Source organism: Hibiscus syriacus, unplaced genomic scaffold, assembly GCF_006381635.1.
Source record: "Hibiscus syriacus cultivar Baekdansim isolate YM2019G1 unplaced genomic scaffold, ASM638163v2 tig00111877_pilon, whole genome shotgun sequence".
NCBI lineage: Eukaryota > Viridiplantae > Streptophyta > Magnoliopsida > Malvales > Malvaceae > Hibiscus > Hibiscus syriacus.
The window spans coordinates 1,291,108-1,296,552 of NW_024063208.1; the positions used below are offsets into that span (position 1 = coordinate 1,291,108).

Here is a 5,445-nt window from a genome sequence, read left to right on the forward strand (position 1 = left end):
AGTAGCAACCTCTTCAGCACCAACCTCACATACTGCTTCATCAATAACAAAAGGCACATACACTCCATTTATCTTTAACCTAAATACAACAACAAGTCCAATCATATTTACCCCCAATTAATCTACACCAGTAAGCACATCTACATTAGCAGGCCCAGAAACTACTTCATCTGCCTCACTCATATCTATCTTACCCTCAACAACCACATCTTCATCACTTTTATGGTCAATATAGATATATACATTACCATTCTTGAGCAATAAATCCATTACTTGCCTAATTGTATAATCATTGTGAATCAACACCAAACTATTACAGTTAAACTTCATATTAGGTACCCTATAGTACACAAATTTGTGTGGTTCATATCCTAAAAGTTCCACATTCCCTTATATATCCCACAAGCATAACACATCTGGACCAACTTAAAAAATTTCAATGGCTCCATTTACATATTCAAACCTTGGACTTGTCTTAAATCTACCACCATGAAAATATTGTAGCACATAATTATCACCAGTCATAGTACTACATCAACAAGAAAAAGAAGAAAAAAAACTAACATCAGCACATCAATCACAATTATCTTCAAAAGTAACACATTTCATAATGTAAAAGATAAAACAAAACTTTAAAGCAATAAAACATGCAACAATTAAAACCATAAAAGAAAAATAATCCACATGAACCACATGGTAAAAGATAAAACTATAAAAAAAACCAAAAACATAACACAAAGCACATGCAACACATGCTAAAAGACAAAACTATAAAAAAAACCCCAAAAACATAACACAAAGCACATACACCACATGAACCACGTGCACCACATCGATCATGTGCACCACATGCCACCCCAAATCAAATTAAATCCTCACATGCTATCACACAGAATCCTAAAACACAAGACAAAAATAATTAAGTCAAACATCAATAAAGATCTCGTACCGGTAAAACCAAGCAAATACTCCCATAAAAATAAGAAAAATTATATATATATATATATATAACTATTATAGAAAAACTATAGTAAACAAAAACCCCAAAGACTAAAGAAAGAATAAAGATCTCACCCCTTCGTTGTTATATACCTTCCAACAACGTTTACCTGTGAGAATAATAAAAGACGAAAGTTAAATAAAACAATAAAAAACCAAATTTCAAAACAAACACTCTAAGTAAATAATGATTCTTATCGATTTTTGTTACAATAGTCCTCTATAATATTTTTAGTTTTCACAACTGGTCCTCAAAATGGGTCTCGATTCTAGGTTTTTCAACTGTCGAATGAATCGTGCATGGTTCGATTATGGGTTTTTTCGATTGAAGAATGAAGCAATATTGTTTTTCATTATGAGTTTGATTTTGAGTTTTCTGGGTTTAGAGTTTGATTTAAAGGAAGATGATTTTTTTCGGGAATGAAAAAGTTTTACAAATGGACGATTCATTTTTTGAAGAACAAAATGCAAGATTCAATTTTTAATAAGGAAGTTGATTTTCTTTGTTTGATTCAAAGAAGAAACTGAACAATTCAATGATTTTGGATAATGATTTTGGGATTTTTTTTATTCAAAGAATCCTTTCAGTTTTCCTTTAATGTATGATGAATAACGTGCATGGTAAGATTAATTGATTTATTTTAGGTTTCCAATGTAATTTTTTTAATTGCTGGGTAGCTTGATGTGCCATGTCAGCAAAAAGTAATAGTATTATTGGTAACGACGGAAAACGTTAGTCAAAGGGTCATATTGATTTTTTTTCGAATTAGAAGGTCACATTGATCCAAAAATAGAATGAGGGTCACATTAATTTTGTTTTTTAGTTTATGGACCTACTGTGCCTTTTTACCTATTTTAGAACAGAAGAACTTCATCGTAGACAGATTTATTCCTCTACTTCGGCTGTCACTTATCAGTTTCTAACAGTGCTGTGTTTGTCTGTTTTGTCCAAAAATGATAATAAAAGGTAAATTTCAAATATGGGAGGCAAATATTTTGTTCTTCGCTCATTTCAGTCCCTATATTTGGGCTTAATTAAAAAATAATATTTTTGAGTGAAGTGACATATTCACTTTATTCATTATAATTTGTTTCATAATCATCAGTATTTAATTTATTAATTGATTAATTTAAATTAATTTTTATAAAAGTTAATTATTAATCATCCATCCTTCTCTAATTTTCTTCCTTCACAAAACTACATGATTCAAAATCCTGAACTATATAAAATATTTAACGTCTTATCCTATGGCTATTAGATTAATTGATAATCACCTGTTGATTACAGTTTTTAACTTCTTATTAACATGATTTAAAATTGTTTTGAGTTAAATTATATAGGGTTGATTACACATATATAATCACTTAAAAATGCAACATTATATTTAAAATTAATATCAATTATTTTAGTAACTCATTTAAAATTAATTTTTAATAAATTATCGTTTCATTTGATTAAATAAAAAATATATTTGAAAAATATTAGAGTTCAAATGAAACTAAAAGTCAATTACAAAAATAAAAAAAGTTGAGAAATTAATGGGAAGTTAAGTAAAAACTTGGAGTCTAAATATGAAATTATCCAAAAGAAAGTCGAGAAATAGAAGGTTAAAAACGGTGTCGTTATGGTATACGGTTTACACCGTTTCTAAGTCTTCGTTAAGGGTCAGACCAGAGACAGCAAAATAATAATAATTGTTGGCAAGCTGACGAGGAAACTCAGGAAAGGCATTGGGCAAGGAAAGCCTAACTCGTCCGGGTCAACTCGCTCTTTCGCAGACTCAGCCCTTTAATCGTGTATCTAATACCTTGGACATTATGTTTCTCGAAGAAGAAATCGATCCACCGTCGTTTGCTCCCTCCGATCTCCGTAAGTTACTTTTTTTCTCTCTTCCATTTCGTCATTTCTTATTCATTTTTACAATTATCCGAAAGATTTTAATCTGCTGATTACAGATCTGATAATTGAAACCACTTATTTTTGTAAATAATTAGATGTTAGGATTTTTAGAAAATTTTTTGCTGGAAATTTTGGAATTGAGTCGATGTTTTCCCCCCTTGTTGTTCGATTAACAAATGTAAAATCTATTAAATGTGATTGCAGATAGAACCATTTCGATTTAGATGAATTTTTTAAGGATGTTTTTGAATTTTGATTAAATTATGTTGGCAAGTATGGGAAATGAGAATTGAATATGATTTCATTGGTTTTTCTGATTAAATGTTACTACTATATTTTCTTTGTGCAGATTTTTGTGCGTGGACAATATAGTAAAATCAATTTATTTTATTCTGCTGAGACTGGAACATTTAGGAGCTTTTTTCATTTTTAATTGTATTTAGTTGAGATGGTAAGTTTTTGCTTACTGCAACGATGAGTTTCGTTTTCCAAGGGACAAGATCGGATTTAGAGAATGGATTTCCCGGCATTATTACCGAGAGGCGGACTGTGGTATGCTACTATTACTTCACACACTTATGTTTCCATTGTTATGGTCACGATACATATTTCCATCTAGACTTTGATTGTTTGAATTGATGATGAGAACTCATTTGTTCATGTTAGTTATACTCCTTATTCCGATTTGAGGTTAAGAATGCTTTTGAGTGCTTTATAAGTCCGACCTGAAAGGTTGCTTAGTCATTGGTGCCTAGCAGCTTAGGTTAGGCTTTTTGAATTACAGTTATGTTTTGTTCATTCATAATTGCTTTTAATTCATTTTTTCCGGTAAATATATTTTGATTCAAGTCAATCGGTTCTTAGAGTGTCCATGCAGGACGTCAGGTTAATTCCAGCTCTCTCGTGTTTCTCGTTACAGGTACTTGTTTATTATTGTGTTCATCTCAATTTCCGCTCTCTCCTTTTTTTTAAAATATTTTCCTTGTTGCTACAGTACTGCTATTCATGATTTTGAATTCACAACAGATATCACCTAATTTTCTGGTAATTTCCTTCACCAAGTAGTTAAGTTTCCTTGTTGAACAGTTGAAGTAATGTAAGGGGCTTTTATGTCACTCTATTCATGTAGCTTTGGCTGGTGCTTGGTGTGTTTTTTATGGCAACGTCTTTAAGAATGTATACCACCTGTCAACAACTTCAAGCTCAGGCACAATCCCATGCTGCAGCCGCGAGTGCACTTTTGTACTTGCAACCAGAGGGCGTCTACAAGGTCTTAGATTGCAGCTTGCTCTTCTTTACCAAGAATTTGATGATCTTGGTAAGGTGTTCTCGAGTTTTAGTTTGATTTTTCAAGTACACTATCAGTTCGATGATCTTGGTAACGTGTTCAAAACTTGATGATCTTGCTCTTCTACAAGGTCTTATAAGAATCTGAGATTGTAAATTTATAAACCTTATCTAGTACAGTTTTTGTTTGTTCCTTCCGCCCCTTTCGGTTTTGTGCTTCATGATGGTCAGAAGTTTTCTTTTTCCTCACTAGATTATGAAACTCTGAGAGCACTTGATTCCCACAATGTCCCCAGTGCTGCTTCAATGAGTGAAGAAGAGATAAATGCCCTGCCAGATCACAAGTATAAGGCCTCTGCTCCTCAATGGTTAGTATCGATTTTCTTCATTTTTTTGATTTTCATGTGAAGAACAGAAACCTTCCTCTGGATGTTTGATACATCCTAAGACAATTTTCTGTAAGCTATCCGTGCTCTATTAAACATTGTTTTGGTGTATAAGCTAATAGTCTTACGAGAAGTCGGTTCTGCTTACAGCAATGTCTCTCCGATGCAACAACCGTCGTCTTCCATGTTTGTTTGGTGGATCAGGCGCGAGAACGTGGAGGAAGACCCTAGTGGAAACGTTATATACATTCCCAAGTCATAGATGGAGTGGAGGCGGTTCTGCCTAGTTGGTCAAATCAAAAGCATGTATAATCCAAAGATTGTGCAAGAAGCGCTAACTTCAGAAGGATTTGTGGTAAAAGTTAGCATACGGTATGATATGGAGGTGGTAATTCAATTTTTTGAAAAAAAAAAACAAGATGTATAGGCGCTGGAGCAAAAGAGAAGAACTATTACAGGTATGGTTCGATGATATGGAGCTGCTGAAAGGTTTTGACGGTAAAAGGTGGATCAAAATATGGTTATCCCTGTCAGACGTCCCTCTTCAAGTTTGGAACCAAACCCAAGATTTTTTTTTTAGATGTGCAACTGATGGGGTAAGATGCTGAGTATTGATAGTGACACATTAAACCGGAATCGGTTTGATAGTGCGAAAGTTCTTATTGTTGTTCAAGAAGAGTCACGGATCCCTGATAGGTTCCAGATAAACGTAAATGACAGAATTTCATCGATTAAATTTTGGACGTTCGTGTATGAAAAAGAGCGGAAGTTTATCGACGGTACATCACCGTTCGATGCTCAGGTGGATGATGGGTTTGTGTCGTCTGTTGGTATCCAGGAAGTGAGGATGCATTGAATGAAGAAGGAAATGAT

The 5,445-nt window shown here is 33.2% G+C and overlaps 1 pseudogene; it reads left to right on the plus strand.

The window, feature by feature from the left end:
• The first annotated feature begins 3,033 nt into the window (after positions 1 to 3,033).
• Positions 3,034 to 4,859, plus strand: LOC120172687 (annotated as a pseudogene).
• The last annotated feature ends 586 nt before the right edge of the window (positions 4,860 to 5,445 follow it).